Consider the following 22,635-nt stretch of genomic DNA (forward strand, 5'->3'; position numbering starts at 1 on the left):
CCAGAAAACTTTGAAAGGAGATGCTTCTACTCAGCCATTGAGGCAGCCTACAATGTCAGTGCCTTTTTAATAAGAGGGGCCAACGCCGAGAAGCCATTTTCACACTTTGAGGAAACGAGAAAGACCGCCTTTCGACGACACCTTCACGGATGAATATCATCCGTAAGGTTATTGTAATCACCTGTTTGAAAGAGAGGAAAAGACGCACAGTCATTGAAAGATGGCGACCTGATGAGGTCGACATCGATTACGCTCTGATAATCTTACTTCGTGTCCAGTGACCCTACATGTAAGACCTACACTGGTTGAATTAATGCTGGAAATAATTTTTTTATATACCAACGGAGATGAATCACCTGCTTATTACGATTAAACTTCAACAGAGTGATCATCTCTGACCGGAACGGATACTAAAAGGTCTAACTGATGAGATTTGTTCACGTTAAGTGCCATCGTATCGCGATGGATATTATAACAATTGAATTATCAATTAGATTGGTACGCTGAAATATGCATTGTGTAATGAAGAAAATGTGGAATTTCACATAAGAAAAGTGATTAGGAGCAAGTTAGTGCAAAAATAAAATGACGAAAGTCTGTCTCCCCGCCTTGCATCGTGCCCGGCATGTTTAGTGCACATGCATGCGTGTGTATATTTTCATATGGGACCAAAAACACGTGACGCTTCTGTGATCGAGCCAAGGACATCCTCATCAATTTTAAACTTCCCTTTCCACTGGACTACGCTACAGGCGCAAGCCACGATTCCCAGTTGTTAAGATGTTCAATCCGAACCTTGAAAACATTCCAAGGAGAAGTCCTTGAACATTTCAAACACAACAAATCGAGGAGGGTTTTTGTGAACATGTTTACGTCTTCGCTCGATCATGGCTGTTGAAAAACCATCATCCTGGTATCCTGGTAGACCTTTAAGATGGTAGCAACAGCAATTTTTCTGTAAAGCAAGCGATTAAATAATCAACGGTACAGTGACCCCTCGGTGCCTAACAGCGTGTTTTGCATATGGGGTTTACGTGCCACTGTGGCCACCATGTAATAAGAACTTAATTACGTGTCAAATACGGTACAAATCCCATGGGGGAGTGATTCATTGACAGGCGTGGACACGGACATGAAACCAACATCATCTAGTTCTTACGAACAACATTATCTACCTCGTCTCATCCTCCGTCAGAAAATGGATATTAAGCATAAGTACAAGATGTCAAGCAAGGATTTCTTGGAACGGGAGGGGGGGGGGGTGATTAGCAGGGGTGTTGAGGGATTACGAAAAGAAGCCTGAGTTTAGAAGGTGTTAAATATTATGGTCGATATTGATCCCAAGGAAAGTACTATACAATGTGATTGCTCAAAAAGATACATTTTCAATCTCAGTTGACATATATAGTCTTTTGAGATGTGATTTATGATACAAAGTTTTATTTGTATCATCACCAAAACAGCCCCCCCCCCTTACACCAATGGCTTGAAACTGGTAGGTATTTGATATACTGTCACTTATTCTTATGTGCCATCACTACTCCTCAAGTCTAGACAATATGGACCCTTTCATTATCACATATTTTTGTAACAAGGTGTTTTGAGGTGAATAAATCATATTAATTGTTATTTCTTGTTATTAATGCGCTGATTGTGCAAAGAGTTATTTCGCCAAGTTCATGATAAACGACCGAATCATTTTTCAAACCCGACAACATGATGGGCACATTTAATCAAAGCCTAGTAATATATAACTATCAGTAAACAGGGAAGGGATTGGTGCTTGAATGTTGCTGTATCACCGACTGTGCTATCATTAAACAAAGCTCTCTCTTTCGTGTCATTGAACACCTTCAGTCTCCACAGCAGGGGCGTCGATCCATTTTTCAGATTGGGGGGGCAAAATCCTGAATCAACTTTCCAAAGGCAAAACAAACAAACTCACACACACACACATGCACACACATATATATATGTGTGTGTGTGTGTGTGAGATAGAGACACATATCTCACCAGCAAATTAATGCGAGCGCGAAGCGCGAGCTGAAATTTTTTAATATACTGACATGAAAACAGGAAAAAGGTACTTGTTTAGGACTGTTTGTTGTAACTCATGAGGAGGATAGATACATGTATATCTCACTACACAGATAATGCGAGTGCCGAGAGCGAGCCCTGAAAGCTTGATATTCGAAGCATTTTTGGTACCAATGATTAAGACGGGTATCTAAAAGAACAATAGATGCGAGCGTTAAGCGCGAGCTGAAAATTTTGATATTTCGATCTGAAAAAAGACAGTTTAATGGACGTTTTTGATAAAGAACAAGATATATATCCAACAAAAAATTATTGCAAATCGAAGCGGGAGTTCTGTTGAGGTTTAGAACTGAAAACGGGACATTCTATTCACCTATTTAATCATGGAAAGTATGGGTTTTTGCTACATAAATGATGCGAGCGCGAAGCGCGAGCTGAAAATTTTAATATTCCAATCTAAAAAGCGGACATTTTGAGCACAATTTTAAATAAAGAACGAGTTGGTATCACAATCTCGCTTGCTGATTTCTGTGTAACATTACAATCTTATTTTATTTTTACACATCAGTGGAATTATTGGGGGGGCAAAACGACATGTTTGCCCCCCCCCAATATTTTCATTGGTGGGGCGATCGCCCCCCCTGCCCCCCCAGGATCGACGCCTCTGCTCCACAGTGACGTCTTCTGTGATCAAAGTCATTCACGAGCTCGTCTTGACATTTCTAAAGCGATACGATGGGGTCGAATTAACGTAAAATATTGAATGTCAATTTTATTAATTATTGATGGATTAGTAAGGACCGAGGAGCTGGATGAGAATAGAACTGAAGGTCGACTTCCAGGGCTACACCGCTGACGTAACAGAGCAAATCAAATATTCACTTGGGGACGAGTCCTGGCACCTTGAGACACCTGTAAACCTGTGTATGACGTTTGCCAAAGGTTTTGCTGACATCTAGAAGATCGTAATGGACTCGCTCAGGGGCATTTAAGGGTAAACAAAGGAGTAGTAGACAACATCGATCTCAAGACGTGACTAAAGAGCCGCGAAGACCTAGAATTAGGTGGAGTAAACGTATTCATAGCGTCTGTCGGCATGCGTCTAGACAATCTGCTGGTTTGAAAAGAAAAACATTACTGCCTTATATGTGCGTATTCCGCGGTAGTGGTTTCTCAAAACTTATTCAAAGAAAACATTTCAAGACTTGTCTGCATATGAAGTGAGTGATGCATTATGGGTGGTATTTTCCGAGCTATTTCCAACATTGTTTACATTATATCATTACAAAAAGAAATACCGTGCTTCCATCTTGCAAGAAGTTATAACTGAAATTCTTATTGAATGGTGATCATCAATAGGCTTTTCTTTTAATTAATAGATATATAATGCATAGCTATTAATATAAAAACAAGCATTAATTCCATATTTCCCGATTTCTATCATAATAATTATCTCATGGTTTTTGTTTTCGCCAAGGCAAGCAGATGGATTACATGGTTTAGACAATCTTAAACTGCGTAAATGGTATGGCTTTCATTTCAGTTTCATTCATTCGTGAATTATTCATTAAAATACGTAAGGTAAATATTAATTATGACAGTTATACTGACAGGATTCCCAAGTAAAAAAAAATATTGCATGATAAAATCATGGGAACCCAACAAAACTAGAAAAAAATGTTTAAAAAAGTAAATACATTGTATCGTTAATCATTATGGAAGGCGATCCATGATCACTTCTTTTTCTTTCACTTATCCTCATTTATTTTATTTTCCTCGAAGTTGCATGAGAGAGCCAAGCATCGCATTCGTATCATCCGTTAGACTTTAGGAGACACATCAACTCGTAACGGCACCCGGGGCGGTCGTAATGAATAAAACACAATTCAAACGCTGATTTAAAACCTAAAAACTGTCTACTCATTAATAATGATTTTATTGGTCTGATAAATGTTGTATTAATCTTTATATCGAGTTGATCTACAATTACCGGTGGATGTAGAATATTCGAAACACGGTTCGATTGAGAACGATATAATTCAGAACGTTTAAGTGCCGCTGGGGGACCATATTTGTTTTGATCGAAATAAAAACATGACTTACAAAAGAGAAGTTTCTTTAGATTTGTTATACAGCATGCACAGCATCAAGTAGGACTTTGTTTTATGTATTCATTCTGTTTCTAAACTCATCAGTGGGCAACATTTGTTCCTGCATGCATTTCAATTGCATCATTTTGATTTTAAATTATCTACAGCGATGCGTTATCATCATGATTATTTCGCAACATATTTTATCTGGTACTTTTTTAGTCCATAGTTGGCCCTTAATATTTTTTCTTCTTCAAATAAATGCAGTTATTTGATACAAAAAATAATTTGGTGTATTCGAACCCAAACTTTACTATTTGTCCTTTGTTCTTCGAATAAAATATACATTACTTGTTCTGTGTCTCTACTTCTCTCTCTCTCTCTCACACACACACCAAGATACACACCTCCAAAACATACTCACCTGCACTCTTTCTCTCTCACTCTCTCTATTTCACCATACTTTGTCCATTTACCTCTATATCCAACATTCTCTGGAGATGTGTTTCGTTGCCTTGTCCATCACTCACACGAAGTACCACAAAACCTTACATTATTATTTTTAATATAAAAATAACCTTAAAATCGTCTTGGCTACTTACTTCTCTATAAGATGTTCAAAATCCTTCTTATACCTATACTGGTTCTGTACTCATGATTACCCAAGGAAAATGGAAGACAAGATTAAGAAACATGCAATTGGGCGTAGTCCTTTGACAACTTGAAATAATCTTAAAATCTCACACCTTCGCACACTTTACCTGAGACGATTCGAAAACGCATCACATTATTTTGTCTACTCTAGAGTGAAAACCATATGAAAGATACCGTATTTCTGGCATACTGTTTAAAGTAAAGGCATACAGAAATGGATGAAATCCAATGTCATCATATTCATAGAAAATGTAAATGAATCTCAGGAACATTCCTAATGTGAAACTTTATTGTAAACTAAACAATGTACGTAATTTCAGATCCCCTTCTGTGTGTACGAATAATTCAAGACAGAACAGAACATTTTTTTCGTCTCATTTCGCTTATGTTGCTATAACAATATGGACAATTTCCAGTGCAGGACCATCGAACACGCCAGATGAAAACTCGTCACGATTAGGCCTACACCCACGTCAACCAATTATATCTTGCGTCCATTTTTTCTGATATAGAAGCACCCCTGATTCCATGTCCTATTACTCCCTCACATTTACACTGTAATTTCAATTTCTTTATTTTTCCAATAGTAAACGCGATGAGTCTTATTCATTGTTGACAGAACCCACGATTTAGGGGCGCATCGCCTCAGTTTCCGGTATCATTTTTTGACAAGCAAAAAGAGTCATCAACATTCGGGGGGGGGGGGAGTGGCCACTCAAATCCCACTCAGGTATGCCGAAGATAAGATTTGTAGAAGATAAGATTGAGATTGCCTGAACAGCAACCAAAAATTACTCTGAGACTGAAAACTCGGAAAGTCAGTCAAGAAAATGTCATATGCCCGCCTTTTCTCTTTCACCCACATAGGTCTCCTTCTTTGTAAAATTTCTGTCCAATGGCCCCGAAACACAAAAGTTATGGCCTATCAAGATCATCGTGATATGCGCATTTTGTCCAGTACTAGGAGCCAATCAGATTTGTTCTTTTAAGATAGCGATCAATCTCTAAGTTTGTGTAATGGGGCCCTAGTCGATGAAGCTGATTTATAACTTGCGTTTGAATATAAAGCCGAAGATGATAATCTGTCTTTAAGGTTGCACGATAATAGCCCCTAAGCCCTCATTTAAGGATTAACCACAATGCTCGCTATGTCTTCTAAGACGGACATGAATGGGAACTAATTGTAAAAAAAAATTACGTTCCCAGAAGGATTGGCGACATCTTCCAATCTCTCGTACAGTACCGTGCCAACAAGTTATAACATAATATGTTAGAAGCATAAGTAATCCACACGATTCGTGAAACTCTTCCATGATGTACAATGTACATCACTGTCATTTGTGCAGTCGCGTGATAATGATAAGGGTATGTGTGTGTGTGTGTGGGTGGGTGTGCGGATGTGTGAGGGTGTGTTTGTGTGGGTGGGTGTGCGGGTGTGTGTGCGTGTGTGGGGGGTGTGTAAAGGTGCAATATTGTTCGATATGATGAACTAAACATAATGAACTAAAGATAATGTTAGCAAAATAATGGTATATTGTAGAAATGATTTTAAACACAAATAAACCATTTCTGTACGGGATTGACAAGCAGTTACTGGGGAAAAGGCCAGTATTAAACCTTAAAAAATCTGTAAGAAAATACCCCTTTGCTTTAATTGTTTGTATTCATTTCATATATTTCATTTATGTATTATTCTATTTTTATTTGCTATCACGGTTGGCATTTTCGGCCAACTTTGTTACATTTGACTGTGTATTGTTACTTTGATCGTATTTTTGTGTCTTTTATGAACGGAAATGAATAATTCTCAAACACCATATCATGTCTACAAAATTTGAAAATGCTACTCTTATGAACATTTTTTTTTCTTTGTCGCTCATGTACGTACATGTACGTACATCGTCGCTCATGTACGTACATATTTATATATATATATATTTTGTTTATATAACAAATTGATTTATGTATGAATTTATGTTATGAAAAAATGTACTGAAATGGAAGAAAATAAATGTTTTATTTGAATTGAATTGAATTGAACGTGTATACAAATATAATTGAGTGCCCTCCGCGATGACAACGTATATATTTTTAGTTTTGAGTAATGGCTGGTTTATAATGTGATCTTGAATATTTTATGTTCTTGGTCAACAATTGAATACTGAAACTATTGAATAGGCCAACAACAGTTTGCAACATAGCAAGGGATGTTCCTCAATTTGAAAAAAAAGTTAGGGGAACGAAAGAAACGTTACATTGCAATGCAACCCATATCATTTATTATGCACATTACAAGGTCTTGTTGTCAATTATGTACGCATTAATGGATATTTCGCCGTATCTGCTCGTATGTTAATCCGCAGAGGTAAAGTCAAGGGGCAATCTGTGCAAAACGGATCCTGAAAACCAACGAAGTAGAAGACTCAATCATTTTACAGAGGTCTTTCTTCTGGATATTTCACTTTTGCTTTTCTCTGTTTATTTGACCTTTCGACGCTATATGTCCGGGGCTGTCTAATGAGGCTTAACGGGAAAGGACATTAATGGTGTTCTTTCAATCGACTAGGAATCGAATCATGAATCATTTCAAGCTTCGAAAACTCACAAGGACGCAGTGGGAAAGGGAAAGTGGGTTATCAAGGAATCAAGAGCTTGGGGTGGGTGAGGGTGACTATCAGAAAAAAAACTGTGGGTGTGTTTGAGTGTGTTCAATTTTGAAAATCGACTACATGTAACTGCCAGCAGGTGCGATACAGGGGCCGCGGAAGCGGGGGGGGGGGGGGGGGGGGGGTCGACCATGGTCAGCCCCCCCCCCCCCCCACTTTGAAAACCGTTCCGCGGCCCCTGCGATAGTGTATTCGATAAAGGGGCGAAAGAACATAAAAATAGGAATGTATTATGTATAAAATTCGACGAACCTTTTCCCCCTCTGTCTCTTTAACACTCTTCTCTCTTTTCACTCCTCTCTTTTAATGTGTATCAATTTGTGGTGGTGATGGGGGGGGGCGCATCTCCCAATCCGCTTGCAAAAGTATAAGATGAAGGGAAGAGAGAAAGAGAAAAGAAAGGGGGAATAGGGAAAAGAAAAATAAAATATCTTAAAGCATTCATTCGATTTGCTTGCGAATATTATAGGTAAAATATCCAATGCCATGGAAATTTTTAATCTTAATAAACATGAAAAAGGAATCAGTTTGCATCTTAAGTTTTAATTTGAAGTTATGGATAACCATTGTTGATTCAGAACATACTCCATAATTAGAAGTCACAGGAACATTTCGTCGTTATTCGCTGAGCAAAAAAACGCTCTTCGCATAAAGAAATATTGACATGATATCACCGGTGCTAATTGCATCGGAAAGCGATAATGAAACATTTAGGAGTCTCTAGTATACTATCTGCATCGAAAAGGCTACATTTTCAATTAAAATTAAGCTGCAAGGCATAAGCGGGCTCATTACGTGTTTTAATGGAACTCCCCAACGATGATAAAGTCAGCGATGTGTGGAGAATTGGGGCAATGAGGCTTGTACGATGTTGTAACATTGAACGCACACGGTCCACTGCGCAACGTCCCATGTTTTACTGTCAGAAGGGAATATGTCAAAATTTCACCTAGAAATGGAAACTGTGAAGAAAGTAAGGAGTTTGTCTCAATATACGAGATGATGAGGAAGCGTCATTAATAATATAAATACAGCTGAGTCGTGTTCTGCCAAATCTGCCGAATAGAATTAACTCCCATTTAGCAAATAAAAAGCACCTCTATTTTTCAAAAAGAATAATAATAAATAGTAATAATCCGCTTTAATATAGCCTTGATACATTTGAACGACGTCTCTGTAAAAAGCGCTTTGCATACATGATACCCCGTCATCGGATCCTGACATGCCCGCATACAATGTATACACCTTCTCCACTCCATGGGGAACATTCCAACAAGAGTTCCAAGACTCAGTTGCTAGGCATACTGCATAGGCTTTCGATTCCTACCGGGTACCCATTTAACACCTGGGTAGAGAGTGGCAAATTGCGGATTGACGCCTTGGCAAAGGACGCTAGGCCATGGTTGGATTCGAACACACAACCGTCTGATTACAAGGCGAGAGTGAAATAATTGTTTCACATAATCATTTAAAAGGGGAAAAAATGTTGGACTTCACATTCAAACATTTGCACTGAAGTAAAAACGGGAAATCTGATAACTAGAGATGATGCACTCTGACATAACATGTTAAATGGATCCGAAATTAGCACAAAATATGTGTCAAGGACCTCCCAGTCAAGCGATCATGCGGAAACGATGTATCATAATGGTGAACATTATAGTTATTCATCACTGCTTTGCCTTATGCACAGATCACCTGACGTTAACCTATAAAAATTCGTCCATTAAAAGTAAAAATTGGCTGATTTCGCTTAATTCTCCTTCGAAATATCCATTAAAACATCAGAGATACAGTTGAGTAGACACGGTGAGGGATAATGAAGATAATAAGATCATGTATGCTATGTTGCCGACGCCTAAAATGGTGTCTTCGAGGATACATGATAAACATGATCTATAACGTGACGGTTCCATTTTCCAATCTTTTTTCCACACGAAACAGCGATTTCAAGTATATTATGTTTTCCACATTACATGATTACCAATGCATTCTAAACAATGATTGAGATTATACAGAAAATTGCAATCGCTTGGGAATGATCTCCTTTAGAATATAATATTAAATATTGGACAAATTTTCCTGCATGAAAGTAAACACTTTATTAAAGGCAATTTGTTTTTGTCCATCACTCATTTTGTGTGTGGTATAATACTAATTAGCCGTGAATTCAATTATGACGTTTGTCCACATTAAAAGAAAATGTTCCCATTCGGCGATTTATATACATTTTTCTATTACTGTTTGTACTTGTTTTATTGCTAAATACAGGACCACATAATTTTACCACCCTGTATGAATAATCATGAATATAAAGTAAACGAATGAAAAATTCCCGGCTTCATTCAGCACTGGGTTATCAATACAATGTTCCTTCTTTATTTGAATATAATTTGAAATTGAATATCTGTATAGCATTTACCATATAGCGCACGAATGTTGATGGTTTGTTTAAAATACTTCCTAAATAAACGGAACCGAAATCTATAGTAAGTTTTTTAGTTTCTATAAATAATACAGTAATCAACGACAACAAGCTGAATATATCTATTAATATTGTTATACAAGTACTGAACTATTCAGCAACAATCAATCAAAATTAATATTCAATCTATTCATTTTTTCACTGGTATGAGAATGAACACGACCAAAATGTACAAAAAACTAAACTCCCCTTACCAACAATGCCGAGCACAGCTGATGTATCAAATACAGAATAATCAATATTTCCATTTTTTCTCAACATTATTTGAATCAAATGCCTTTGGCAATGTTTGGCAACGTGTTGATACATCTGTTTGATAATAAAATACTCAGCAATCAAATAGCTCATTGATGATTAGCCTAAAAGCTGAAACTAAGGCTTCATGTTACACTGAAAATACATAACTTCGACAGCTTTCCCAGTCGTTGGCTTGTTGAATATTACACGTATCCTTCAACACATACTTTTGTCCATATTTTGTAAGGTAATATATGAGACAAATGCAATCACGAATACTCACCCAAAAGTAAATCGCAAAACACAATTATTGTTGTATTATGTCCTTCGTGTAGGCTATAATACATGTTATATTACGTATTTCTTGTAACAAAACCAATTTAAGGATTTCTAAAACACGTTATACATTCGAAGTGTGACTTGTTCCTATCCCTGTAATGGAATTAAAGGGCCTCATTATTACCTTTTTTCTATCTCCATGTAATCCTATTAGAAGGTGGATTTCCCCTCCTTGTTAAGGCCGCCGTACTAAATGAGCCATTTGCCAGGCCGTAATTGAAATTGAAGTAGGCTTGTGTATTTAGACAGTAGATTGTCTTTGTGAGCTCGCCATTGCTTTAGCTCATTAAAACGTATTTGACTTGCTTACAAGTCATGTCACAAGCAGTGTTTGTTTTCAGGAAAGTGTGCGATCATGTCTAAATATTGCCCTGTAAAGGGACAATATATTCATATTGAACTTGTAGATAGCCCTGTCCAAGAATAAGCTGAATGATTTCTTTTCCTTTTCAGTAATTTCTCGAATTTTCATAGTGATGTTTATTTCGCATAACAATAATTCAGTTTTAAATCACAATAATATACAAGAGAAAAGTAAATTGAAAACATAGAACGTTTGGCGCAAGGTATTCTTTGGCAAAATCATTTAGGCAGCTTAATAATTACAAGTATTTAATACCCAGCCTTGACATCATAATCATTATGGAATAGCATCGAAGCAGCCATCTGATCCATTTTATATTCTCCTTGGTATGATTAGACAATCATAATGCCTTTGAGATCATGTTTTCATTATAACCGGAGCCATAGAAAGCCTGCAATAATAACAATGTTTACGTCTCATGTCAAACATGAACCTGTCGCTTCCGTCGATAATGATCTCATGTTTCTGATCGTTACAAGACATTGTATAGAAATTGATATTAAGACGAAAAAAAAAATGACGAATAGGATTTTACTCAAGTTCGACTGCAACGAATGATACTCGGTAATGAGGCTACAGCAACACCGGAAAACCCGAAGTAACATCGATGAAATTTATCACGTTATTTTCAATGTCATAAAATCGATCGGTTTCACTGGCGGATCCAGGGGGGGGGGGGGTGAATCCGGCCCGTGCCCCCCTCTTGAGAGGCACAATTAAAATTTGTAATGTAAAAATACCGTTAAAACAAAAGTGTGTCCCTTTTTGAAAGTGAAGACCCTTTATTTTTTTCCTTGTCGTTTTTTTTCATTATTTTTAGTTGAAAACCTGTTTTTTGGCTTGTCAATTTTTTCCTCGGAAAAATGTGTCCCCCCTTTGGAAAATCCTGGATCCGCCCCTGACCGATTTTGACTATTTTTCACTGTTGCACCTGCTGCATGTGGGTGTTCACAGACACTCTGAAAATGTTGAGCAAAATTTCTAAAACGTTTGGTAAACATTTAACAAGGCTGTTTGTTTAGTAGAAGTCTGACTTTTCTTAAGAAAAGGGCATTGATGTATATAAAACAGCACAATATAGGGTAGAATAATATCTATAATAATCTTAATCAACCAACAAGCATGCATGTATCTGTAAATACTCCATGCTCATGAAAGCTTTGTGTATAAAGAAAAAATAAAGATGCCCCGATTTATTATCATCGGATTCTACATGTACGTTCGAAATTCTAGAATGAAATCTTGGGATGTGGAATGCTGAAAGATGAAATGAAAAACTAGCCAATTCGGTGAGGGCATTAGGTTAATTGGTCCAGGTAGACATGGTAGAAAGATGAAATAAGGGCAGTGGGGTATAGTAAAAAGACGAAATTAGGGCGATTGGTATAGGGAGAAAGACGTAATTACAATCTGCAAAATTAATAATAGAGCAATGATATACTGTTTTTCTTTAATGAAATTTTCAAAAGAATACAAGACTGATATGAAATATTCTTCAGTAGTTCGATTTTGGCGAAGTTTAAGTTTTTACGCAAATGCACATTTTCACGTAACCAACGTGGTTAATGTTATATCATGCATTGATGTATATACATTTTTTCTTCAGTTTACGCTTATATACTTAGTAAAAAAATGTATTTATTCTTTCATTTCATGCAGTGAGCCCACCCGTGCATTTGCATGGAGCTTTATCCCTTCGTCATATTTATTAAAGTGGAAAGAGATTGATTTGAAAGTCGAAAGTTGAAGCTAATTGCTATGGACATTGAGTCTGAGTCTCGTGCCAGCGTCTAAACACACCTATCTTTCGCTTATTATTCCTACAGGACAGCTCGCGAGGGATTGCTAAATTAATAAGGAATGAGTATTGCCTCATAGTCATTATTGTCACGGGTCGCATGTACTAGAGGTCATTAATATATCTTTTGCAATTGCCCAGCCATAGTCAATGCATAAGGCATTACACAACATTGTGGGTAAATAGATTATAGACCTATCTACGTCCATGATGTAAAACATTCCTAACAGTATAAACTGATCTTGAAATCCAAATCCTCATTGTGTTTGAGTGACTAAATCAAAATAAATGATAATAAATTTATTTAATTGTTTCCGTGTTTTCTACGTTACTTGGAAAGGCTACAAATTATTGATGTGCATATTCGAATAATTTTTAGCATTTTAAGATGAATAACATAATTATACTGTATGCATAATTCATCATTAGCGCGATGTAGACACATAAGACGAACGTAGACGAAGCGCAGACACAGAAGACGATCTATACACGTAGCATTTGTGTGTTCGGAACATACATTACACATTTCGCACGTTCAGATCAATCTGTGATTTTGCTGCAGTGAAAAAATGACAACTGATAAACATGCTTATGTCCAGGGTAAGTTGGTTGGGTTATGAGTTGTAGAGAATTGACGAGTTCTCTTGTCTAAATGAGCTGCATTGGCGCAGGTAGAACAAATATTACCGAAATCAGATCAGATATTATGTTCATTAAAGGCCCTAGAGCGAAATAGAGACACAGAGCATTATATGGGGCGTTCTTTAAAATAAGGTAAGTTCCCTTCCCCCTTTCTGGGTATTCATACGGTTGGAGAGCAAAGCGGAATGAACAATATCGTTACTCTTTATTTGCGCAATTTAATTTAGGTGTAACCAATGTGATATAACATTACAAGAATACGTTTTAGCAAAATCAGTAGCGATTTACACATTTTCTATCCTAACTGACCGACCCTATATATCTAGTACGCTCTTTCTGTATGTGCTACTAACATAATTATGACTTTGGAAATCAAAGACTACATTGTTTCTCTCCCCCGTCTAGTAAGTACATGGTTATCAAAGCTCGAGACAGTATAAATTGTCACTTCTTATATGGGATGCTAATGAAGGGAAATGGAGGTTTCTTATCTTTACTTTCTTTTGACCGAGGATAAGATCATGTGTTTCATCACCTGTACCTGCAGGTGAAAAACAGAAACCTTGATCAATTGCTTCATACATTTATTCCATATATTTAAATATTTTATTGTGGATGGGGTGATACACAATGCAGTATGTCCAACTTCATGAACACCATGTGCAATAATAACTACACAAGGCAATGCTTGATAGAGTGGCATGATGGGGCTGAACTAAAAACATCACGTGACATACTTTTAACCAATCAAAGGCGAACCTTACTTTAAGTGGATTATAATTTTCCCATTTTACTCTTTGTAATGTTATAGGTAAAGTAATAAATCAGTGCATATTGCATATACACCCCCGGTTAGATAAGAAAATGTTTAGGGAATATTGGAAGGCATTAAGTAGGTTGCGTAGAAATATTGTTCTTCAGCGAGTAACAATAATTCTCGCTCCTTTACCACACCTCCTGGCAACTACTGCGAAATGCAGTTTCATTGTGACGTAAAAACATCTTCATGCGCACAATTATTAATTAACCAATGAATATCTTTTGGGCAGGGAAAAAGATTCATTTCGTCCAATATTTTCAATGTTGGATGGTTTCATAGGCATGCACGTTAAAAATTTTAATATTTTGTCTCTCTGAAATAACCTCGTCAGACGTCAAAAATATCTGCGCCTCTAAAACCCTACTTCTGGATAATAATACAAAATATTAAACCTAGTTCTCACTCGCTGTAAAAAAATGAAGTGCTAATTTAGCACTTACAGTGCTTGTATAATGACTGCACTACGAGTGCTGATTTTCTAGTTCAAATTTAAACTTCATTTTTTACAAGTGCTGTCACGATTCGCTCCACGATTCAAACGTCGTACTTAATCGTGGAGAAATCGTAGTGATCTTATCATATCGTATCAGATCAGTCGTTGTAATCGTATTGATCGTAGACAAATTTTGAATAGTTCAATAATGTTCACGATCTGTTAAGAAAGGAAAATCGTGGCTTTCGTAAAGGACTGTACGACAGTGGGGACAAAGTATAACTAAATACCGATTAGCAAGCAGATGATCAAATATCTCTAAAGCTGCAAGTCAAAGCACTTCTGGAAATCATCGCGGTATATTTTCCCAAAATATAAAGAAGTTCCATCATTCAAATGCCTAAATCCAATGTTTGGTGACTGATTACTTGACGGGGAGATGGGAGCATGTTCTATAAACATTATCTACTCTCTACACAGCGGCATTATAGCTAATAACAACTGTGTCATTTAAAACGTGTCAGTTGGATAAAAGATCGTGCGGAATTGCCTGTCACTCCACCTTTTTCGACCTTTTCGAAAGGGAGACGTGGACAAGTGGGTCTAACACGATTTTTCTTGGCGCAACGTGTGAAAAGAAATCCCCTGTCACGATAGCCATGCAAATGACATGGTTTGTTGAGCTATTACACACTCAATCTTCAATCATCATAATGAAACGAACCCATCATCGGCTAGTCTCTCTTCTTTCTTGCATCTTTTTATCTAGTTTAAGGTGTCATATGCCTGCTAAAGCAATGGAAAGTGGTTAGCTGTGGAAATTATGTAAAAAAAAACAAAAAAACTACCAGTAGAACTCCCATCGAGTTAGGGGAATTCGTCGTTACTTTAAGATTTGATTCAGCTGGAAATAATAATCATACAAATTGAAAGAGAAAGATATAGATATATCAAACTTACCAAAAAAAAGTTCTACAACTTAAGTTTGAAGGGTAATAAATTCCTTGGTGCGCCATTATCATATGTGGATATGGCGTTGATGGAAAGCATAATTATTCCACTTTACAATGATGTAAATGCTAATGTTATTATGGAATGCATAGACTTGATAAATAAGCAGCAATGTCATTAACTAAATGTTGTAAATTTGTCGTTTCTAATCGCGACTTTCCAATTGTTTCGAAGATGGACTGAGGTAGAATGATATTGACCATGTTGATGTTCTGATGTGTGAAAGTCCACGCATGGTGTGTTTTCATGGTAAAGGATTAAATGTGTTTGGAATAATGTTGAATCCTGTCATTTCAAAAAGATGTTGAATTTTCAAAAGATGAGAATGTTGGTTTCATTTCAAGCAAACACTAAATCATGCAAACGGTCGATACACATCTCTTCAACAACGCAAACCACTCCTTTCAATCTTAATGACACACTAATGAAACATTCACTGTCACCTGCATCCTGGGTAGATTTCTAAAGAAATGCATTTTGCAACATTTTACTTTTGACTTTGCCTTTTATTCAGGGTAATTACACATTTCATGATTACATAATCACAACAAATTATTGTAAAGAGGACTAATAAATCTTTCCAATGAAACCAGTTTCACCTTTAATACTTCCGTAACAAAAAATATATCATCCCTGAAACTTGAGCTGCAGAACATTTTCTGAGGGGTTTAGATCTTCATGGACAATCCTTTACATGTTTTCTGTATATGTAATTTACATGTACTTCTGAAGTAATTTGAGCAGTTGGAGCTTATTCTCATATTGATATGATTTTGCGAGATAATCATGATTACAAATATTATTTGTATCAATCATAATTATTGATATGATATTGGTATAATGATAATCAAGCTACAAAGACATGCTTTGTTTTCCCAGGGAACCTCCCACCTTCCTGGTTTTCCAACAGATTCATCTCGTATTGTAATTTTAATCATCAATTTTAAAAACCTTCATTATGATCAGCCTCTTCCTTATCTCCCTCATCAAAATGATACCCATCAACCTCATCCCCTTCCCCATCATCATCATCAGCAGCAGCAGCAGCAACAGTAGCAACAGCAGCAGCAACAGCATCATTTTTTTAATTATCATTATCAGCAGCAGCAGCAGCAACATCAAGAGCACCACACCATCACTATCATCATCACTGTCATCATCATTATCATCGTCATCACCGCCATCCAAATCATCATCATCATCATCGCCATCCCAATCATCATCATTATCATCGCCATCCCAATCATCATCATCACCATCTCAATCACCATCATCATCCTTAACAACAGCCTCAACAATCCATCAATATCGGCACCATATTTTGTATACTGTGTCCACTTTCTCTCAATGCCATTGTCGTCTTTTCGAAAACCACCGATGCCAAAGAATAACACAGTTTATCAGGACCCGTCGATGGCGTGTCTATATTCAAGCAGAATGCTCATCATCATTCTTTCCTGTCTTCAAACCGGCCATCATTGCCAACCAAGTCACACTAATTAAGCTCTCACGCCTTAGCTGCCAATTTATCCGGAGCAGCCATTCATCTTACCGGAGTTAAGTCTTTCAAAATGAGATTTGAAAAAGGCATAGATATTTGCTTGCAGCAATTCAGAGTATATACGGTTGGTCACAGTGGCAAGGTAGAAGACTATAAAAGGGCTGATAGCTTGGATTGGGTATCCTGAGATAAGAAATTTTCTAGTTATTGGAATCAAAAGAAGGTGAACTTGAAATTATGACAAATGTATAAAATGGGCTTTATCGCTTTTGGTATCGTGTTTTCTTTTTTTTGTCTGATTATCTTTGTACCCTCTGTCTTTCTGTCGATCTACTCTATCTATCCAGACTCTGAAAGATCTTTATATGTCTGAATATTTTTTGTTTTTCTCTCTTTTTTCATCTTTTTGGCCATTCGCCCTGCTTGTTTCTTCTTTCACATTCTTTTTATCCTCGACTGAATTGAATTGTATCCACAACATAGTAGTAGTAGTAATAGTAGTAGTAGAAGAAGTAGAAGCAGCTGTAGTAGAAGAAGTAGTAGTAATCCATCCATCTATCTATCTATCTATCTATCTACCTACCTACCTACCTACCTATCTATCTATCTCTGTTTCTCTTTCTTCCTACCCGGCTCATTTCATATCTTCATCTGTCGGGATAAGGTTAATGGATACGTTACTCTTCGCTTCAGAAACACAAGTAATTCAAGTGATAGATGCTTTCTAATAATCGCCGTTCGACTGCCAAAGCATTCACTCAGCCTCCAGTAATCCATCTATATGAATAAATTACCCTGATGATCATATTCCCTAAAATACACAATTGACATTATTGTATGTATAAATCATGGGCAACATTTCATATCTGAAGTTTGTAAGGCGTGTAGTTCTCACTGTAGTAAAAAAAACGAAATAAAACTCAAAAAGAAATTACTATTACTATTACTACTGCTGCTGCTGCTATACTGCTACTGCTACTACTAAACTATTACTTCTACTATAGCAATCTACCGGTCTCCTTTTATATATTCCTTTATAAGGGGCATGTGTACTAACAAGGAAAATGTTTGAACTATTATTTATCAAAATGGTATGGAATACAAATTTAGGGTCTATGAAAGGCAAAGAAGGTAAATGACTATGATCTCTTAGCTGCTAGATCAATGATTCGAAACCGAGTCAGTCAACACTACGTAAATGGCTAATTTGCGCATTCTGCGATCATTCAACTGAAAATAATTATGACAAAAAGACTAATTAACAAACTTTTCAGAATTGCTGAGAAAATGACTTTCAATGCAATTCTTGCGTTGGCAGGCCATCAATTTCATACTGATTGTACTTCTTACTTCAAATATTTACCAACTTTTGACGGTGAATTCTGTTTTCTATTACACAATATTTTTCACGCGCACTCTTTTCTGATGAAGAGAAAACCGAAACACGTCATTCAGCTAGCTACGTTGGAGTTAATTTGCCAAACGAAGAGAAATTCCATTGACGTTATAAATACTGCCTCAGTCACACAGGCCAAACTGACCCCAAACAGACCGATGGTACGACATTGGAAATAACGTAATATCTGTGAACGGGCTGAAGTCTGTCTTGTTTGTGTGGCTGCGACATTATGGAGGTCACGGTCAGGGATGGAATGAACCAACCAAATCGAAACAATATGGAGTTCGTCATCATGTTTTAATAATCTACCAATGTCGACAAGTCAATCTTCATGGGGACCAATACCGGTAATGTGTCTCATGGTTTTCTTGTTTTAATCAATAGTTGGCTTATGACGATAGAAGGTTAAAGGGTGAAACAAAACCAAAAAACAAAAACAAGACAGAACCGTGAAACAAAGCTACTAAAAGTGTATAACGAACCATCTGATAAACTTAATTAATAATGGCAATTTTTTACGTTTTTATACATGTTTATTGAAAAAGTTGTGGAAGGCTAAAGCCCCAGCCCCCTCCGATTCCGCGGCCCCTGATAAACAATGGAAACATATTTTTTCTCTCAAAAATGATTTTTTTTTTTACACCAAGAAAAAAGTGTAAGATCACTTTTTTAATCAATCTAATTTTGTCAGTTGACATCTATAACACGCGCTACAAAGTTTAAAGTTGGTCGGCACTTGTAACTATCATGAACGGTATGGTTATAATGTGGTTAAGATTTTATACCACTTTTCCCCAGATTTGTTTAAAAGTCTTGCCTAGTTTCGCCATGGACCTATTATAATAGGTCCATGGTTTGGCTAAACATTTGTATGAGCGTTTCTTTTGAAAGGTTTCATGGGACCTTCACCCGCATGTACCTCTATCAGGAATTCTTAATAAGCAAAGTTAATTACTCAAATATTATTCACGTATAAAGTTAGTATGTTGTATTATTAAGCACCAGAAAAAAAAGTCATGCTACTAGAAACCTGATTATGGATGCACCAAGTAATTTGTCGTCATATCCTGGCAAAGCCTTGAGTTTCGCGACTTGTGGGTGCAAAATCGTTTTCTACGCTTGAATACATCGACACATACGTTCACGAACTCACACCAAACATTTCTCATGAATAACCTAGTGATCTGTGCGAGGTCGATGCTTGCGGGAAAGAACATGAAAGCCCTAAGCAATAGATAATTATCATGGTTATGGAAACATGGAATGAAAACGACATTCACCAAAGATTTGTGTTTTGGGGATAACATTATGTATGATCATGATGAAAAATCGTTAGAGTTTCGTGAGATCAACGACGGGTCTTCTTAAATCGTAAACCTAGACAAATGTATCACAATCTCCAAGCTGAGGGCAAATCAATTTCTTCTCACACTTGAATAATGTAAAAATGGCATCTGGCAAACAAACTAAAACTCTTTTCATTCGGGGAAAAATCAGTCATCTCGGCGAAATTATGAATATATGTAAATACATTTATACAAATTATAACATGTATAATTGGGATTTTCGGAGTTGAGACCAGACCTTTACTAAAACTAGAATTGAATATTGAAATTTGAGAAAATATGGGCTTGATAGATGCATCGCGGAGGGTTTGGTTAGTATAAAGCTTTATTTCTTTTAATGCCTTAAGCCTCTTTCACAATTGACGTACGACCAGTTTACGACCGCCTGCAACAGCATTTTCTTGTTGTTGCACGATCGATCTCTTGGTGTCTTGCGAGCACTCGCTGTCGTTGTAGAGGATCGCAAGAACTCAAGGTGGTCGTGACTGGTCGCATCTGAACTTTGAACATGTTCAAAATCCAAACGCGATCAAATACGATCGATTCATTCACTCGCATCAGATCGTACCATCGGTCGGGCGATTATCGTGTGAGTGTTGTTCAATGTTGTACGACTTGATGCGAGAGGTGGCGCAAATAAAAATAGTCGCATTTAGTCGACTGGAGGTCGTACAACACTTGCACATGTGGTAGCGACCTATAGAGACCAGGCTTGCGACTGAGTGCGATAATATATCGCAACACGGCTTACAACATTGCACTACCGTTGCATTCGCATGTATGCGACCGTTCCTCTGGTTTAAAGTAAACTCTTCTAAGGTTGTGGTTTAATGATGGATAGCTAATTGTTACATAAATCTGTAATAGTACAGGTTTAATTCATTAGCCCATTCAAACAAAAGGACATATACATACGCGCATATCTAGCTCATTACAGATTGGCGGACAGCCCATTGGAAGCCACAAGCTATGGCTGCTATATTACATTGCTCTGAGTTCGAATTGGTCTATACCTCTCACCAATCACGACACTTGCACTGGTTTCATTTAAAGGTACGAGCAATCTCATTGTCTCACGTCGACTCTCACGACTATGCAATCAGTCGTGCAACTATTGCGACTGATATATGAAACCACTCGCAATCCCTCGTGCAACACTCGCATGTGATCGCACGACCACTCGCACGAGCACAATACGAGCATATGCGACTTACTCGTGCAACGGGGTTTACTCGTTGCTTTGTTGTACGACAGCTGCTGCATTTTGTGAAAGCCTCTTTGCGATCGTATGAGATGAATAGCGATTGGTTCCTGTTGCAGCCTGTCGCGCGACCAAAAGGTCGCAAATGGTCGTATGTCAGTTGTGAAAGGGGCTTTAGTCACACCAAGTGAACAGACTCCAAACCTACCGATGATACACCATTTAAGATAACGTAATAAGCTTGGTCAATCTGGATGCGTTTTCGTTGGTGTGACTGTAGTATAAACCGCATACATTCGTAATTCCGAAGCTTCGTTATTCCGAAGGCTCGGATATTCCGAAGGTTCGTTTAATATTCTGAAGCTTCGTATTTCTGAAAGTTCGTAATTCCGAAGGTTCGTTAGTCCGAAAACGAAATGAGGTTCGTAATTACGAAGGTTCGTTAATCCGAAAACAAAATGAGGTTCGTAATTCCGAAGGTTCGTTAGTCCGACCACGAAATGATTAACGAACCTTATTTCGTTTTCGGATTAACGAACCTTCGGAACATCGAACCTTATTTCGTTTTCTGATTATCGAACCTTCGGAGCATCGAACCTTATTTCGTTTTCGCATTATCAAACCTTTGGAATAATGCAACAAATATTTGGATTAATGAACCCTTTTACGTTTCCGGATTAACGAACATCGAGGTATAGGCAATTTACGTGTTTCGGAATTACGAAGTGAAACGGCATAAACAAAGTCCAAATTAGCCCTCTTTAAATAAAGAATAATATAAAAGTAAAAGCGAATGGAAAAAGAATGAATTATTTAGGGTGAGGGTGTACATTTCATCCTGGAGAAAATGAAATCGAATCGACAAGTTTATGAAGGGGCTTTCACAATTGCTCGTGCGATCGTTTGCGATCATTTTGTCACAATATATATTGCATACAATCGCAACGGTTGTAAGCAGTCTTACCACAAGTTGTGAAAGGGGCTTAAGTGCTGCGGGTTAAGAGAACAATTTCTTATCACTTTTACACGAGAAGTCTCATTTCTGGAGCAGCATTCTACATTCAACCGTATTGCTTTCATGAACGTGATGAAGGTGGGTCCCTCGAGTTTGCTGAAAGGGGGAATATATTTCGAAAAAAAATTGATGGAATTGGGAGAAATGTAATGTTAGAAGGAAGCTTTGATGAACGAGAATCCTCCGATTGCGGAAACTGATTTCGAATTCTTCTCGTGTTCAATCATTTTACTTGGACGACTTTGTGTGTTTTTGTTAATGTTCACTAAACAACAGTAGTCTGCAATTCATGTAGTTTCATTGGTATGATTTGATTGTAGCTTTGCTTTCAAACATTTTAATGAGAATGTGTTGAAGTGAGAGATGGAAGCTTGCAATTGAAAATTAAACAAGGAAAAAAAAAGTGATCGAGGCAAATAGGAAAACGGAAAGAGAACAAAAAATATTGTAAATGAGTTTGACCGAAATAAGAATTCGATAAAGACGTGACAGGGGGGGGGGGGGGGTGAATGCAGAGGGAGAGTCTGTCGTAATGCCCTCCCTTAAATCTTCATCTTGCCTTTCTCCTTTGGGTAAGATATTCCTTCCTCCTCTACT

General features: G+C 37.2%; 1 protein-coding gene across 1 annotated transcript in view; it reads right to left on the reverse strand.

Moving 5' to 3' along the window:
• The window catches only part of LOC121406873 (P2X purinoceptor 4-like), a 142,831-nt gene that overhangs the window by 74,030 nt on the left and 46,166 nt on the right, over positions 1–22,635 (reverse strand). The window lies entirely within an intron of this gene.

This window comes from Lytechinus variegatus, chromosome 2, assembly GCF_018143015.1.
Source record: "Lytechinus variegatus isolate NC3 chromosome 2, Lvar_3.0, whole genome shotgun sequence".
NCBI lineage: Eukaryota > Metazoa > Echinodermata > Echinoidea > Temnopleuroida > Toxopneustidae > Lytechinus > Lytechinus variegatus.